A 19,097-nucleotide genomic window follows, 5' to 3' on the forward strand; every position below is an offset into this window, starting at 1 on the left:
GAAACTGAGACTGGGTCCGCGGAAGGGAGTGAGTGCGCCACACCTGGGGATAGTGCGCCCACCAAGCCCCTCGCTGCCTGGACCGCTCTGACGGGGAAGGCACAGAGAGCAGGCGCAGCTTTTCCTTCCGCGCTTTTGTGTAACACCTGAGGGCTGGAACCTAGCGCAGCGCGGGGCGCGCTCCATATAGAACAGCCGGGAGCCTGAGCAGCGCAGACGGAGAAAGCAGCGTCAGCCCCTCCCGGCAGCGCCAGCCCGCCCCCGCAGGGCCAGCCCCTCCCCGCAGCGCCAGCCCGTCCCCGCAGCGTCAGCCCCTCCCAGCAGCGCAACGGAACTAGCTACCTGAATAAGAGTCCGCCTCCGCCCGCCTGTGTCAGGGCGGAAATGAGGCTCTGAAGAGACCGGCAAACAGAAGCCAAATAAACAAAGGGAACCGCTTCAGAAGGGACTGGTGCAACAGATTAAAATCCCTGTAGAAAACACCGACTTCACTGGAAGGGCCCTGTAGATATCGAGAAGTGTAAGCTGGAACGAGGAGCTATCTGAAACTGAGCCGAACCCACACTGACCGCAACAGCTCCAGAGAAATTCCTAGATATATTTTTACTTTTTTTTTTCTAAGTAAGGAAAAAAAAATTTTTTTTTTCTTTTTATATTTTTTCTTTTGTATTTTTTCTCTTTTATTTTCCTTTAAAATTCCCTATTACTCCCCCATTACTCCTTAACTTTCATTTTCATAGATTTTTACGATTTTTTTAATTAGGGGGAAAAAAAATTTTTTTTTTCTTTCTTTCTTTTTTTTTTTTTTTTCTTTTTTTCTTTTTCTTTTTTTTCCTTTCCGTTTTCTCTTTTATTTTCTATTTTTCTTTTTCTCTTATTTCTTTTAAAGTCCTCTAGTACTCCTCTACTACTCTTCATTTTCATTTTCACTACACTATAACCTTACAAAAAAAAAAAAAAGAGAAGCCCTATCTTTAAACCGAAGATTATTCTCTCCCAATCTTGACTCTCTGTTTTCTACCTCAGAACACCTCTATTTCCTCCTTTCCCCTTCTCTTCCCAATCCAATTCTGTGAATCCTTGTAGGTGTCTGAGATACGGAGAACACTCTGGGAACAGACAGCTGTGTAGATCTGTCTCTCTCCTCTTGAGTCCCCCTTTTTCTCCTCCTGCTCATCTCTATCTCCCTCCTCCCTTTTCTCCTGTTCATGTAACTCTGTGAACCTCTCTGGGTGTCCCTAACGGGGGCGAATCTTTTCGCCATTAACCTAGAAGTTTTATTATCAGTGCTGTATAGTTGGAGAAGTCCTGAGACTACAGGAAGAATAAAACTGAAATCCAGAGGCAGGAAACTTAAGCCCAAAACCTGAGAACACCAGAAAACTCCTGACTACATGGAACTTTAAGTAATAAGTGACCGTCCAAAAGCCTCCATACCTACACTGAAACCAACCACCACCCAAGAGCCAATAAGTTTTAGAGCAAGACATACCACACAAATTCTCCAGCAACACAGGAACATAGCCCCGAATGTCAACATACAGGCTGCCCAAGGTCACACCTAACACATAGACCCATCTCAAAACTCATTACTGGGCACTCCATTGCTCTCCAAAAAGAAGAAATCAAGTTCCACGCACCAGTACACTGATGCAAGCTTCCCTAACCGGGAAACCTTGACAAGCCAATTGTCTAACCCCACCCACTGGGTAAATCCTCCACAATAAAAAGGAACCACAGACCTCCAGAATACCGAAAGTCCACTCCAGACACAGCAATCTAAACAAGATGAAAAGGCAAAGAAATACCCAACAGGTAAAGGAACATGAAAAATGCCCACCAAGTCAAACAAAAGAGGAGGAGATAGGGAATCTACCTGAAAAAGAATTTAGAATAATGATAATAAAAATGATCCAAAATCTTGAAAACAAAATGGAGTTACAGATAAATAGCCTGGAGACAAAGATTGAAAAGATACAAGAATTGTTTAATAAAGACCTAGAAGAAATAAAAAAGTCAATTAAAAATGAACAATGCAATGAATGAGATCAAAAACACTTTGGAGGGAACCAAGAGTAGAATAACGGAGGCAGAAGATAGGATAAGTGAGGTAGAAGATAAAATGGTGGAAATAAATGAAGCAGAGAGGAAAAAAGAAAAAAGGATCAAAAGAAATGAGGACAACCTCAGGGACCTCTGGGACAATGTGAAATGCCCCAACATTCGAATCATAGGAGTCCCAGAAGAAGAAGACAAAAAGAAAGGCCATGAGAAAATACTCGAGGAGATAATAGCTGAAAACTTCCCTAAAATGGGGAAGGAAATAGCCACCCAAGTCCAAGAAACCCAGAGAGTCCCAAACAGGATAAACCCAAGGCGAAACACCCCAAGACACATATTAATCAAACTAACAAAGATCAAACACAAAGAACAAATATTAAAAGCAGCAAGGGAAAAACAACAAATAACACACAAAGGGATTCCCATAAGGATAACAGCTGACCTATCAATAGAAACCCTCCAGGCCAGAAGGGAATGGCAGGACGTCCTGAAAGTAATGAAAGAGAATAACCTACAACCTAGATTACTGTATCCAGCAAGGATCTCATTCAGATATGAAGGAGAACTCAAAAGCTTTACAGATAAGCAAAAGCTGAGAGAATTCAGCACCACCAAACCAGCTCTTCAACAAATGCTAAAGGATCTTCTCTAGACAGGAAATGCAGAAAGGTTGTATAAACGTGAACCCAAAACAACAAAGTAAATGGCAACGGGACCACACCTATCAATAATTACCTTAAATGTAAATGGGTTGAATGCCCCAACCAAAAGACAAAGATTGGCTGAATGGATACAAAAACAAGACCCCCATATATGCTGTCTACAAGAGACCCACCTCAAAACAAGAGACACATACAGACTAAAAGTGAAGGGCTGGAAAAAAATATTTCATGCAAATGGAGACCAAAAGAAAGCAGGAGTCGCAATACTCATATCAGATAAAATAGACTTTCAAATAAAAGCTGTGAAAAGAGACAAAGAAGGACACTACATAATGATCAAAGGATCAATCCAAGAAGAAGATATAACAATTATAAATATATATGCACCCAACATAGGAGCACCGCAATATGTACGGCAAACACTAACGAGTATGAAAGAGGAAATTAATAGTAACACAATAATAGTGGGAGACTTTAATACCCCACTCACAACTATGGATAGATCAACTAAACAGAAAATTAACAAGGAAACACAAACTTTAAATGACACAATGGACCAGCTAGACCTAATTGATATCTATAGGACATTTCACCCCAAAACAAGCAACTTCACCTTTTTCTCAAGTGCACACGGAACCTTCTCCAGAATAGATCACATCCTGGGCCATAAATCTAGTCTTGGAAAATTCAAAAAAATTGAACTCATTCCAGTCATCTTTTCTGACCACAGTGCAGTAAGATTAGATCTCAATTACAGGAAAAAAATTGTTAAAAATTCAAACACATGGAGGCTAAATAACACGCTTCTGAATAACCAACAAATCATAGAAGAAATCAAAAAAGAAATCAAAATATGTATAGAAATGAATGAAAATGAAAACACAACAACCCAAAACCTATGGGACACTGTAAAAGCAGTGCTAAGGGGAAGGTTCATAGCATTACAGGCTTACATCAAGAAACAAGAAAAAAGCCAAATAAATAACCTAACTCTACACCTAAAGCAATTAGAGAAGGAAGAAATGAAGAACCCCAGGGTTAGCAGAAGGAAAGACATCTTAAAAATTAAGGCAGAAATAAATGCAATAGAAACTAAAGAGACCATAGCAGAAATCAACAAAGCTAAAAGCTGGTTTTTTGAAAAAATAAACAAAATTGACAAACCATTAGCAAGACTCATTAAGAAACAAAGAGAGAAGAACCAAATTAACAAAATTAGAAATGAAAATGGAGAGATCACAACAGACAACACTGAAATACAAAGGATCATAAGAGACTACTACCAGCAGCTCTATGCCAATAAAATGGACAACTTGGATGAAATGGACAAATTCTTAGAAAAGTATAACTTTCCAAAACTGAACCAGGAAGAAATAGAAGATCTTAACAGACCCATCACAGGCAAGGAAATCGAAACTGTAATCAAAAATCTTCCAGCAAACAAAAGCCCAGGACCAGATGGCTTCACAGCTGAATTCTACCAAAAATTTAGAGAAGAGCTAACACCTACCTTACTCAAACTCTTCCAGAAAATTGCAGAAGAAGGTAAACTTCCAAACTCATTCTATGAGGCCACCATCACCCTAATTCCAAAACCTGACAAAGATGCCACAAAAAAAGAAAACTACAGGCCAATATCACTGATGAACATAGATGCAAAAATCCTTAACAAAATTCTAGCAAACAGAATCCAACAACATATTAAAAAAATCATACACCACGACCATGTGGGCTTTATCCCAGGAATGCAAGGATTCTTCAATATCCGCAAATCAATCAATGTAATACACCACATTAACAAATTGAAAGATAAAAACCATATGATTATCTCAATAGATGCAGAGAAAGCCTTTGACAAAATTCAACACTCATTTATGATTAAAACTCTCCAAAAAGCAGGAATAGAAGGAACATACCTCAACATAATAAAAGCTATATATGACAAACCCACAGCAAGCATCACCCTCAATGGTGAAAAATTGAAAGCATTTCCCCTGAAATCAGGAACAAGACAAGGGTGCCCACTCTCACCACTACTGTTCAACATAGTGTTGGAAGTTTTGGCCACAGCAATCAGAGCAGAAAAAGAAGTAAAAGGAATCCAGATAGGAAAAGAAGAAGTGAAACTCTCACTGTTTGCAGATGACATGATCCTCTACATAGAAAACCCTAAAGACTCTACCAGAAAATTACTAGAACTAATCAATGAATATAGTAAAGTTGCAGGATATAAAATTAACACACAGAAATCCCTTGCATTCCTATACACTAACAATGAAAAAACAGAAAGAGAAATTAAGGAAACAATACCATTCACCATTGCAACAAAAAGAATAAAATACTTAGGAGCACATCTACCTAAAGAAACAAAAGACCTATACATAGAAAACTAGAAAACACTGATGAAAGAAATCAAAGAGGACACAAACAGATGGAGAAACATACCGTGTTCATGGATTGGAAGAATCAATATTGTCAAAATGGCTATTCTACCCAAAGCAATCTATAGATTCAATGCAATCCCTATCAAGCTACCAACGGTATTTTTCACAGAACTAGACCAAAGAATTTCACAATTTGTATGGAAATACAAAAAACCTCGAATAGCCAAAGTAATCTTGAGAAAGAAGAATGGAACTGGAGGAATCAACCTGCCTGACTTCAGACTCTACTACAAAGCCACAGTCATCAAGACAGTGTGGTACTGGCACAAAGACAGAAATATAGACCAATGGAACAGAATAGAAAGCCCAGAGATAAATCCACGAACCTATGGACACCTTATCTTTGACAAAGGAGGCAAGGATATACAATGGAAAAAAGACAACCTCTTTAACAAGTGGTGCTGGGAAAACTGGTCAACCACTTGCAAAAAAATGAAACTAGAACACTTTCTAACACCATACACAAAAATAAACTCAAAATGGATTAAAGATCTAAATGTAAGACCAGAAACTATAAAACTCCTAGAGGAGAACATAGGCAAAACACTCTCCGACATAAATCACAGCAAGATCCTCTATGACTCACCTCCCAGAATATTGGAAATAAAAGCAAAACTAAACAAATGGGATCTAATGAAACTTAAAAGCTTTTGCACTACAAAGGAAACTATAAGTAAGGTGAAAAGACAGCCGTCAGATTGGGAGAAAATAATAGCAAATGAAGAAACAGACAAAGGATTAATCTCAAAAATATACAAGCAACTCCTGCAGCTCAATTCCAGAAAAATAAATGACCCAATCAAAAAATGGGCCAGAGAACTAAACAGACATTTCTCCAAAGAAGACATACAGATGGCTAACAAACACATGAAAAGGTGCTCAACATCACTCATTATTAGAGAAATGCAAATCAAAACCACAATGAGGTACCATTACACACCAGTCAGGATGGCTGCTATCCAAAAGTCTACAAGCAATAAATGCTGGAGAGGGTGTGGAGAAAAGGGAACCCTCTTACACTGTTGGTGGGAATGCAAACTAGTACAGCCACTATGGAAAACAGTGTGGAGATTCCTTAAAAAACTGGAAATAGAACTGCCATATGACCCAGCAATCCCACTTCTGGGCATACACACTGAGGAAACCAGATCTGAAAGAGACACGTGCACCCCAATGTTCATCACAGCACTGTTTATAATAGCCAGGACATGGAAGCAACCTAGATGCCCATCAGCAGATGAATGGATAAGGAAGCTGTGGTACATATACACCATGGAATTTTACTCAGCCGTCAAAAAGAATTCATTTGAACCAGTCCTAATGAGATGGATGAAACTGGAGCCCCTTATACAGAGTGAAGTAAGCCAGAAAGATAAAGAACATTACAGCATACTAACACATATATATGGAATTTAGAAAGATGGTAACGATAACCCTATATGCAAAACAGAAAAAGAGACACAGAAATACAGAACATACTTTTGAACTCTGTGGGAGAAGGTGAGGGTGGGATGTTTCAAAAGAACAGCATGTATACTATCTATGGTGAAACAGATCACCAGCCCAGGTGGGATGCATGAGACAAGTGCTCGGGCCTGGTACACTGGGAAGACCCAGAGGAATCGGGTGGAGAGGGAGGTGGGAGGGGGGATCGGGATGGGGAATAAGTGTAAATCTATGGCTGATTCAAATCAATGTATGACAAAACCCACTGGGAAAAAAAAAAAAAAACAATGAGAAATCAACTTTTCTGTGTTGAGATTTTGGGTTGTTATTGCAGGATAATGTAGCACATCTTGACTAATGGATGCTAAATCCTTTCTTAAGTTCCAATACTTTGGCCACATGATGTGAAGAAGTAACTCGTTGGAAAAGACCCTAACACTGGGAAAAATTGAAGGCAGGAGGAGAAGGGGACGACAGAGGATGAGATGGTTGGATGGCATCACTGACTCGATGGACATTTTGAGCAAACACTGGGAGTTGATGATGGATCCCTGTCATGCTGGCATGCTGCAGTCCATGGGGTCGTAGAGTCAGACACGACTAAGTGACTGAACTGAACAGAAATGAAATCCTTTCTGAGACAAAACAGTACAAACAAGCAAGCACACAGATTATTACCCTTGAGACTGTGAGCCCTGAGAATCTAGAATTCCTTCTTGAACAATGGATGACAGGTCAAAGTATCCTCAAATTCAAGCGTATCCTGTTCTGAGCCCCATTTCTACTGAACCAAGCTAACCTGCTCTTTAATGGTGACAGTCTTTCTGGATTTAGTCTTTGAGGGGACAATTCCTCAGTCTTTCCATTTTTCTTTCTTTCCTCCTTCTTATTCTGTAGCAGACACTGGGTTGCCTGTATTATCTCCATTCTCTGCTTCTTTGCCTACAGAATTGTGACTGTTTGTGTTCCATCTTTGGAGAAGGTGCCCCTTATCCTGATTCAGGGATAAATCATGACTTGTTTAAGGTAATCACAGCAGAACCACCTCCCTGCCCTTGGTTGGTTGGGGCTGAGAACGCAACAAAGTTCTGACTGTGGAGACAGTGGTGGGGTGGGGAGGTATTTGCCGTCAGGCTTCCCCCCCACCAAAAAAAAACCAAAACAACAAAAACACAGGTTAAGAAATTGATTTTGTAATCCAAACATTCTCCCAAAGAAAAATCCAGGCTCAGATGATTTCACTGGTCAATTTTATTAAAGTAGAAACAAACAACAATCTCATACAAACACTTGCAGAAAACAAAGGAATGAGGAACTCTAAAGAAACCTGTTCTGAGGCCAGCATTACCTATGAAGTCATTACAAAAAGAAAATTGCAGACCAATAGCCCTCATGAATAGAGACTTAAATATCCTTATAAAACATTAGCAAATCAAACCTACATTCCATAAAATATAATACATTTATGACCAAGTAGGATTATCTCAGGGATGCAATGTTGTTTTAATACTTGAAAATCAGTCAATATATACTTCTCTCACTAACTGCATCCTTGTCAGCTCTGGAAATTACAGATCTATAAACTCTTATTCAAAATCCTTATGTTTCAGAATACAGAATTTTCTGGATTTTAGAAAGTTCTATGACACTCCCAGCAGGCTCTGAGGTAGCATCTCCTAATCAAACACATTAATTAATGGTTCTGTAGCAGGATATAAGAAATATTCTCACCAAACAAGTTACGTCAAGACTGCAAAGAGCCTCATAGTAGCTCAGGTTAAGTCTTGCTGTTTAATGAACTGGCCTCAAATTTGACAAAGCCAAAACATTTTTCAGGTTTCCAGGATTTTATGAATTTTGGATTGGGAATAAATAAGGGATTGTGGACACAAATTGCTCTTTAATTTTAGCCAATCCTGTTGCTGCTTTACTTTGCATTTCTCTACTTGTTAGGTTGAACCCCTATTCACAAACTTTATGAGTAAAGTTCATAAACCCCTATTCATAAAATATTTACATATCCTGTTTTTTTTATTTGATCTGTTAAAAATTGTAGTATAACAACATATTGGGCTTTTGACTTTTTGTCTTTCACAAATTTTATAACTATTTTCTCATTTGCTTATATATTTTACTTTCTACTAGAAAAACTCAAAATTTATGTGCAGTCCAAAAAAACCTTATATATAAGAAGAGAGAGACTTCTTGGTTTCCAGACTTTGGGAGGACTTTCCACCCCAAAGTTATATATTCTCTTTTTTTCCCCCCTGCTATCTTGTTTTATATTTAAATATTTATTATGAAACCTTTAATACATCAGAAAAGTATTTTGGTGTTTTGTGTTATTTCAGAGCCAGTTTTCTAAACCACAGCACTGCTGACATTTGGAGTTGGGTAACTGTTTGTTGTGGCTGTCCTGTGCGTTGCAGGCTATTTAGCAGCATCCCTGGCATTTACTCACTACATGCCAATAGCAGGCCCCAGGTGTGACAACCAAAATGTCACCAGACATTGCCAAATGTCCTTTGGGGGTAAAGATCCCCCCTAGTTGAGAACTGCTGGGTTACAGCCCAGCCTGGCTTTTATTTCTTTCCCCGTAATCATGGCCGATAATGTCAACATCATTTATCAGATTAATCATCTTTCCACTCAACAGTAATGCCGTCTTAGCCACGTATTAATTTCCAAAATCTATCTGCGGCTATTTCTGAATTCTTCTTGTCCTTTTCGTGGCCAGTTCTACTCCACTCCCATTCTCCTATTCACAGTGTTCTGGGATCTACGCAGGCACTGGTTCTTCCTGTTGGACTTTATTATTTACTTATTTTTGGCTGTTCTAGGTCTCTGTTCCTGTGCGAGGGCTTTCTCTCTTCTGGGGCAGGATCTGCCTTGCTTGCAGTGTCGTGGCCTCGATGTGCAGCACGGACTCCAGGCGCGTGGGCCTCAGTAGTTGCTCCAGGGCACAGACTCCACAGTCATGCTGCACAGGCTTAGTCGATCTGCGACACGTGCGATCCTCCTGGACCAAGGATGGAACCTCTTATCCTGGTAGGTGGAGTCTTTACCACTGAACCACCAGGGAAGCCCTCCAATTGGACTCCGAGATCATTTAAACCAGCTCTAATTGCATGGTCTAGCTAGACCCTCCAACACAATTTTAAGAAGTAGTGGGCGTACTTGTCTTGATCTGAATTTTAGTGGAAACAACTTTGCTAATTATATTTACTTTGCTTTATGCTTTTGAGTTTTGGTAAAAAGTCTTTTTGGTATTTAAGTATTTTACTTCTATTCCTATTTATGATTTTATTAGGGATAGAGATCTATCCATCAATCCTATTTATTGTTTATGGATATATGTAATCATATGATTTTTGTTCTTAATTTGATTCCTGGAATAAACCTTGTATTAATTTTCTGATACTGCTGTAACAAATTACCACAAATTCAGTGGCCTACATCAACATATGTTTATTACATTTGATTCTAAGAAGGCTGATATTGCATATGCCCTCCCTTAATCTTCTCTGCGTTTCTAGTCTGGCTTCCAGTCTTTCTGCTCAACCTAAACTCCTGTTGCAAAGGCATCAGAGACATATATTTTGGGGCTTTGTTTCCTGTATCTTCTGAATCCTCTCACCATAATTTTATGCTGTTGACCAAACTGTTTCACCAGAAACCCTGTTCTTTGTTTCTGTTACCCTAATGCTTCCCAGGCTTTGCCCATCTTTCTGGCGACTCCCTTTCAGCCTCTTTTGCTGTTTTCTCCTACTGATTCACTCATTCTTTCATTGACACAGACTCCCAATCTGCAATGTGTGTGATACCTGGAGATGGAATCCCCAAGAGCCACTTCTCAAAGGTAAGCCCCTTAATTTATTCCTAAGAAAATATCATCTGTATCCTGTTATGTCCACATTTTATATCCCATCTAGATTGCTCTTTTTAGCTTTAAACTCGTAAAATGTCAGCTAAGCCAGGACATCTCCACTTGGATATCTTGGAGGCATTTCAAATTTAACATGTTCAAAATGGACCTACTGACTTGCTCCTTCCGTCTACCTCCAGTGTTCCCCACCTTCATCTACCTCAGTGTACTGACCTTCACATGTCCTTCTCCCTCCTTTCCTTAATTCATCTCTCAGCCAACAATTATGTGTTCATGCCTAGTACATTCCAGGCACTCCATCTGGTGTTAGCAATGGAACCAACATTCTAGTGTAGGGAACAGGCAATAAAAAGTAGTTACATAAATAAATAAGATAATCACAGAGTGCAGAAACACTATGAAGGAAATGAATAGAGGAATTTGATAGAGAAAAGCCTGAAGAAGGAGTTAGTGAGGATGAGCATTTGGGGAGAGTGCTCCAGGCAAAGGAAATACCATTTGCAAAGGCCTGTGGGTAGAAAAGAGCAGAAAGGAGGTCAGTGTAGCTGGGGTGTAGAAAAAGTGGTAGAAAAGTAATGGGGTGATGGAGAGGTACATGGCATCGCACCATGCAGGACACTGAGGACCATGGCAAAGAAATGGTCCTCTTAACTTAAGTGCAGTGGGAGCCATGGAGGATATAAAGCAGGGGAGTTATGGGATATGATTTGCAGTTTTGAAAGGTGACTCTGGATAATGGGCATGGTGTTTCTTTATGGGGTGATGAAAATGTTCTAAACTTAGAATGTCACGGTTGGACAACTCTGTGAATATATTTAAAAAAAAAATTGTGGACCTCCCAGGTGATCCAGTAGTTGGGAGTCTGCCTGCCAATGCAGGGAACATGGGTTTGATCCCTGGTTTGGGAGGATTCCACATGCCGCAGGACAACTAAGCCCGCGCGCCAGAACTACTGAAGCCCACGAACCCTTGCTTTGCAACAAGAGAAGCCACCACATTGCAACTGGACAGTCACCCTTGCATGCTACAACTAGACAAAGCCTGTGGGAAGCAATGAAGACTCAGTGCAGCCAAAAATTTTTAAAAAATGGTATGGCATGTAAATTGTATCTCAGAAAAATATTGGCAGGGAGAAAAAAAAAATCACTCTTACTGTGGTGAGAGTGACCAGACAAAGGCCAAGAGTATAGCCAGGGAGATCAGTTGTATTCATCAGATGGCTAGGGGACATCAGATGAACAAAGTGATGCCTATGGACATAAGGCAGGATGTGGTGAATGTCGGGTGAGGTAGGGGAGGAAGGAGGACTCCTTATAAAATTGTTCTTAGCATAGGAGTAAGACTGTCTTGGAAGTGTATAAATTGGACTGTGTCACCGTACACCTAGAGCCTTCAGCGGTTTCCCTCTGAAGTAGAAGGAACCCCTCCCTGCTCATCTGGCCTTGGGGCTGCCACTCCTGCTTTGGAGTCTCCCACCCTCAAAGTCTTCCCTCTGCCAAATCACCCTCTTCTAACCAGGCCTGGTCCACCTGTCAAATCCCAGTTTGAGTGCCACTTTCTCAGCAACTTCCTTACCCCTCAAATTACATGAGGGGCTCTTGCCATGATACATAGTACTTGGCACAGTCTATAGTCATGGACTGAATTGCATGTTTATTAATTTTTGCTCATCTGCCCCTCTAGACAGGTCGCTCTCAGGGCAGGGATGTTGCCTCCTGGGATCACGGCTCTAGGGCTCACCATTCGCTGGGTGAACAAACTCATGAACAGAATCCATGTGTGAAAGCTAGGAAGCAGTGGGTGAAGGAACCTTTCAAAGGGAGGATGAAATTAAAAAGACTCAAAAATGTAAGGGGCAAACCAGAGAATGAGAGAAAATATTTGCAAATCATTATCTGACAGGGGATTAATATCCAGAATATATAAAGAACCCTTAAAACTCAACAACAGAAAAACCAAACAACCCAATTCAAACATGGACAAAGGACATGAATAGACATTTCTCCAAAGGAGATATACAAATGGCCAATAAGCACATGAAAAAAATGCTCAATGTCTCTAAACATTAGGGAAATGCAAATCGAAACCACAGTGAAATACTACTTCACACTCTTTAGGACAGTTATTGTCAAAAAACAAAAATAAACCCAGAAAACAACAAGTGTTGGTGAGAATAAAGAGAGACTTCGAAGCCCCATGTATTGCTGAGAGGGATGTCAAATAGTTCAATCTAGGAATGGAATTGCTGAATCATATGGTAATTTTTTTTTCAAATGGTAATTTTATGCTTAACTTTTTGAAGAACTGCCCAACTGTTTTCCATACAGACTGAAAGAATAGAAAGCAGAAAATCAAAAAGATAGTTGCACATCAAAGTTCAAAGTAGCACTATTTACAATAGCTAAAAGGTGGAACCAACACTTGAGTGAATTAATGGATAAGCAAAATGTAGTATATATATATATGTATATAATATATATACACAACAGAATGTTATTCAGCTTTAAAAGGAAGAAAACTCTTGAGGACATGGATAGGCCTTGAAAACAGTGTTAAGTGAAATAAACCATACTCAAAAGGACAATTACTGAATGATTCCACTTATGTCAGGTACTGTAAAAGGCAAATTCCTGGAGATAGATAGTAGAACAGAGGTTACCAAGGGCTGAGGAGTTAAGCATGTAAATGGTACAGAATTTCAATGGAGAAGATGAAAAAGTTCTACAGATAGAGAGTGGAAATACTTGCACAACATTGTAAATGTACTGAATACCTCTGAATTGTACATTTAAAATGGTAACTTTCATGTTATGTATATTTTATTATAATAAAACATTTTAAAAGGTAAGTAATGTTATTAGTTGGGCTCAGCTCAGTAAAGAATCTGCCTGCAATGCAGGGGACTTGCAGGAGACAAGTTTGATCCCTGGACTAGGGAAGATCCCCTGGAATAGAAAATGGCAACCCACTCAGTATCCTTGCCTGGAGAATTCCAAGGACAGAGGAGCCTGGTGGGCTATAGTCTATGGGGTCACAAAGAGTCAGACACGACTGAGAGACTAAACAATAACAACAAAGACACTAGTCATCAGTACATTTTGAATTCATGGCTGAAGGATTCAACCACAGTGAGTGTCCTGGCTGAAGCTGTGGGAAGCTTCAATATTCAGTATTCAGTAATCAGAATATTCTCAGTATTCAGGGCCAATACCTTGAAGGTTCAAAACCAATGGCAGTCACATTCTGCCCAAAGGAGACATGCTGAGTGAACTGAAGACAGGGTGTTAGGATCCCCTTTCCAGGTGGCCCCAGAAGCTGACTTGACTCCATCAGGAGCACCAGCCCCTCTCCTTGGCCAGGCAGCTGGGCCTCCCTGTGGGGGCTGGCTGTTGGGGACCCCTTTGTTTTTCTGTCGCATGTAGAAAAAGCAAATGTATCAGAATATACAGAGTGGTTGAGATGGTTTCAAAGCCCGCACCAGGTGTTGGAAGAGCTCTTATTTAAGACAACTATGATTATGCCGACGAAAGGGTCGAGCCACGCTGCACCGGGTCGGGGTGGGCTTGAGACTCTGTGCCTAGGTACTCACAACTGAACCACAGTCCCTATCTTTACAGTTTCCAGCTTCAAAGTGGGGTTGCCTGGTCCCCATCACGTTCTGAAGCAGTTAATGCTATGGTATTAGGAGGATGGGAGGAAACACATCCTAACGTTCTCAATCCTTACCACTCAGAAAATGGTCAAGTTTTAAAGCTACAAGTAATGTGTTTAGTATTGACAACTGAAAAGCAGAGAAGAGGAACTTCCCTGGAGGTCCAGGGGTTAAGAATCCCCACTCCCACTGCAGGGTGCACGGGCCCAATCCCTGGCTGGGGAGCTAAGAGTTTGTGCGCAGCTCTGTACATGGCCAAAAAAAAAAAAAGAAAAAAGAAAGAGAGAGAGAGAGAAAATACACAGGAGAAGAAGAAAAAACTTACCCATGCTCCTTTTACCTAAAGTCCCTGTAAACATCTTGGATTATATCTTTTCCATATATGTATAGTTTCTTTCCTATGCATGTGCATAATTATATTTCCAGGATGTTGAGCCATACTGTATTATTGCTTCATAAGTAAAGTTGCTCAGTCGTGTCCAACTCTTTGCGACCCCACGGACGGTAGCCTACCATGCTCCTTCATCCATGGGATTTTCCAGGCAAGAGTACTGGAGTGGGTTGCCATTTCCTTCTCCAGAGCATCTTCCCGACCCAGAGATCAAACCTGGGTCCCCCGCACTGTAGGCAGACACTTTACCCTCTGAGCCACCCGAGAAGTCTTAATAATGCATAATAATGTTTCACTGGTTTTTTCCATTCAACAAATATTGTAAATGTCTTTCCAAAAACATACTTTTAGTCACCATTTTTAATAACTGCAAAGTATTCTATTACACAGATCAGTTTTTCTCAACATTTTTTTCTCCCTGACGTGAAATATTAATAGCATAGGTACACTGTACCTCTTGTTTAGATACTGTGGCCAAAAACCATTGTAATAGCTTAGTCATATTCTCTCCTCCTCACACTCAAGAACCAATTTTGCCCCTGGTGGCGACGCATGATAAAGTTGTACCAATACACCATTTGACATTTAGTTTGCTTCTAAAATTTACCTATTTTATGCTGTGATGAACATTCTTGTAAATATAAAACTGTGCAAAAAGTGGAAATGGAATGTATGAGTCAAATGGGGTGTATTTTTTTTTTCAAACTTTAAACTTTTTATTTTGTATTAGGGTATAGCCGATTAACAATGTGTGGTAGTTTCAGGTGAAGAGTGGAGGGACTCAGCCATATGTGTATCCATTCTCCCCCAAACCCCCTCCCAAAGATGTGTATTTTTAAAAGACTTTGAATATATATTGCCAGTAGCTCTCCAGTGTACCAGTCCAATGTGCGTGGAATACCACATCTTGGTGACTTCAGCCAAAACACCCTCTATTCTCCTCTAGCTCTGTTTGCAATTGAGGGCAAGCAGCATCATTCACCATGCTTGTCCCATCTGAGTCCTCTTCACACCCAGCAATAATTTTCCTTTTCAAACAAGTCCTATTGTACCCTGCTGAAGACCTGCCAAAGCCTTCTGTGTTTGGAGTTATGACCATTGCCAAGGCCTAAATGGTTTCAGGATTGGGCCTTGCCTACCACTGTGACCTTATCTTGGATTATCTTCTTCCTGTATTCCATTTCCTCTCCAGTTTTCTCAAACCCATTAAAACTGGATAATGGAGTGTGTAACTTACTTTGACTCTTAGCTTGTTGGGGACGGTGACCAGGACCGGTGTCTACTTCTGTTGCCTGCTGATCTGTATCCCTCATGTGAGTGCATCTCCATCCGCGTTGGCCAGGCTGGTGTCCAGATCCACACTACCTGCTGGGAGCTCTACTGCCTGGAACACGGCATCCAGCCTGATGGCCAGATGCCAAGTGACAAGATGGTTCAACACCTTCTTCAGCGAGACAGGTGCTGGCAAGCACGTGCCCAGAGCAGTGTTTGTAGACTTGGAACCCAGAGTCATTGATGAGGTTCGCACTGGCACCTACCGCCAGCTCTTCCACCCTGAGCAACCCATCACTGGCAGAGAAGATGCTGCCAATAGCTATACCCGAGGTTATGACACCATTGGCAAGGAAATCACTGACCTTGTCTTGGGCTGAATTTGGAAACTGGCTGACCAGTGCACAGGTCTTCAGGGCCTCTCGGTTTTCCACAGCTTTGGTGGGGGGACGGGTTCTGGGCTCACCTCCCTGCTGATGGAACGTCTCTCTGTGGATCATGGCAAGAAGTCCAAGCTGGAGTTCTCCATTTACCCAGCCCCCCAGGTTTCCACAGCAGCAATTGAGCCCTACAACTCCATCCTCACCACCAACACCATCCTGGGGCACTCTGATTGTGCCTTCATGGTAGACAATCAGGCCATCCATGACATCTGTCATAGAAATCTTGATATTGAGTGCCCAACCTACATGAATCTTAACCTCCTTCTTAGCCAGATAGTGTCCTCCATCACTGCTTCCCTGAGGTTTGATGGAATCCTGAATGTGGATCAGACAGAGTTTCAGACCAACCTGGTGCCGTATCCCCACATCCACTTCCCTCGGGCCACATCTGTCATCTCTGTCATCCCCTGTCATCTCTGCTGAGAAAGCCTACCATAAACAGCTTTCTGTAGCAGAGAGCACCAATGCTTGCTTTGAGCCAGCCAACCAGATGGTGAAATACAACCCTCGCCATGGTAAATACATGGCTTGCTCCTCCTGTTGTACCGTGGTGATGTTGTTCCCAAAGATGTCAATGCTGCCACTGCCACCATCAAGGCCAAGCATAGCATCCAGTTTGTGGATTGGTGTTCCACTGGCTTCCAGTTCAGTTTAGTTCAGTCGCTCAGTCGTGTCCGACTCTTTGTGACCCCATGAATCGTAGCACGCCAGGCCTCCCTGTCCACCACAAACTCCTGGAGCTTAGTCAAACTCATGTCCATCGAGTCGGTGATGCCATCCAGCCATCTCATCTTCTGTCGTCCCCTTCTCCTCCTGCCCCCAATCCCTCCAAGCATCAGCGTCTTTTTCAATGAGTCAACTCTTCACATGAGGTGGCCAAAGTATTGGAGTTTCAGCGTCAGCATCAGTCCTCCAATGAACACCCAGGACTGATCTCCTTCAGGATGGACTGGTTGGATCTCCTTGCAGTCCAAGGGACTCTCAAGAGTCTTCTCCAACACCACAGTTCAAAAGCATCAATTTTTCGGTGCTCAGCTTTCTTCACAGTCCAACTCTCACATCCATACATGACCACTGGAAAAACCATAGCCTTGACCAGATGGACCTTTGTTGGCAAAGTAATGTCTCTGCTTTTTATTATGCTATCTAGGTTGGTCATAACTTTCCTTCCAAGGAGTAAGCGTCTTTTAATTTCATGGCTGCAATCACCATCTGCAGTGATTTTGGAGCCCCCCAAAATAAAGTCTGACACTGCTTCCACTGTTTCCCCATCTATTTGCCATGAAGTGATGGGACCAGATGCCATGATCTTAGTTTTCTGAATGTTGAGCTTTTTTTTTTTTTTTTTGAATGTTGAGCTTTAAACGAACATTTTCACTCTCCTCTTTCACTTTCATCAAGAGGTTTTTTAGTTCCTCTTCACTTTCTGCCATAAGGGTGGTGTCATCTGCATATCTGAGGTTATTGATATTTCTCCCGGCAATCTTGATTCCAGCTTGTGCTTCTTCCCGCCCAGCATTTCTCATGATGTACTCTGCATATACAGTGCATGATGTACTCTGTGACAATATACAGCCTTGACGTACTCCTTTCCCAATTTGGAACCAGTCTGTTGGTCCATGTCCAGTTCTAACTTTTGCTTCCTGATCTGCATATAGGTTTCTCAAGAGGTTAGCATTAATTACCAGCCTCCCACTGAGGTACCTGTTGGAGACTTGGCCAAAAAAAAGTGAGCTATGTGCATGCTGAGCAACATCACAGCCATCGCTGAGGCCTGGGCTTGCCTGGACCACAAGTTTGACCTGATGCATGCCAAGCATGCCTTGGTTCACTGGTACGTGGGTGAGGGCATGGAGGAAGGAGAGTTTTCTGAGGCCTGTGAGGACATGGCTGCCCTCCAGAAGGATTATGAGGTTGTGTGGATTCTGTTGAAGGAGAGGCAGAGGAAGAAGTAGAGGAATACTAATTACCATTCCTTTGAGCCCTATAGCATGTCATACTCAGAGCTTCAGCATTAGCTAGCTGACAGGCATAAAAACTTTTGACTACATTGTCCTCGCTTTCAACGGTGATCATGGGTTGGCTTTTCCATGTGTATCTGTAAGACTCCTGTCCTGTCTCAAAAGTAGATTTTAAGAAAAAACAAAAAACAAAAACCCAAAAACTGGATGTGGCTTCTACACCATTGCAGGGGCGAAAACATGTTTTACTTGTATCTACCCATGGTGGTACTCAGACAGACCTGTGCTGTGAGGACAACTGGGATCAGACAAGGGGAGGACAACTGGAGGCAACAGGAATGGTCCGTTTCTGCAGTGCTGCAGGAAATCAGGAATTATCACTAGTCTCGAACATCACTAGTGTCATATGAGCACACGGGGTGACCCACCTCGGGGGAAGCCATAACGGTTATCTGCTTAGCTTTGGGAGAATTAAGCGGGAACCTGCTCGAGAGAGGGAAGTCGGGCTCGCATCGGCGGCTCAGCCTGCGCTCACGAGGCGCCCCACTCTCGTGCGAGCGCCCCGCCGGCTGACCCCAGGCGAGGAAGCGGGGGTCGCAGGGTGGGAGTTCGTTAGGGCAAAAGTAGGGTACGGGACTGAGGCACGGGCACGGAGACCCCGCGTGGGTCCAAGCCCCAGGCCCAACAGCGGCAGGTAAGGGGCAATGAGGCCTCGGATGCGCTCCGGGCACCGCGGAGGTGGCTTCGGGCGCATAAATATGCCGTTCCGCAGCGCCCGGTTGGGCACGGACTGAATCTAGGGAGGAGTACTGGCGGCGCGAGGACGGGGAGCCTCTGTACCTCCAGGTCGGTCAAGGACTGTGGCTAACACGCTAGGGA

General features: G+C 42.0%; 1 pseudogene; it reads left to right on the forward strand.

Moving 5' to 3' along the window:
* Positions 1–9,215: 9,215 nt before the first annotated feature.
* LOC122699314 lies at positions 9,216–18,223 on the forward strand (annotated as a pseudogene).
* Positions 18,224–19,097: the final 874 nt, after the last annotated feature.

The sequence above is a fragment of the Cervus elaphus genome, chromosome 9 (assembly GCF_910594005.1).
Source record: "Cervus elaphus chromosome 9, mCerEla1.1, whole genome shotgun sequence".
NCBI lineage: Eukaryota > Metazoa > Chordata > Mammalia > Artiodactyla > Cervidae > Cervus > Cervus elaphus.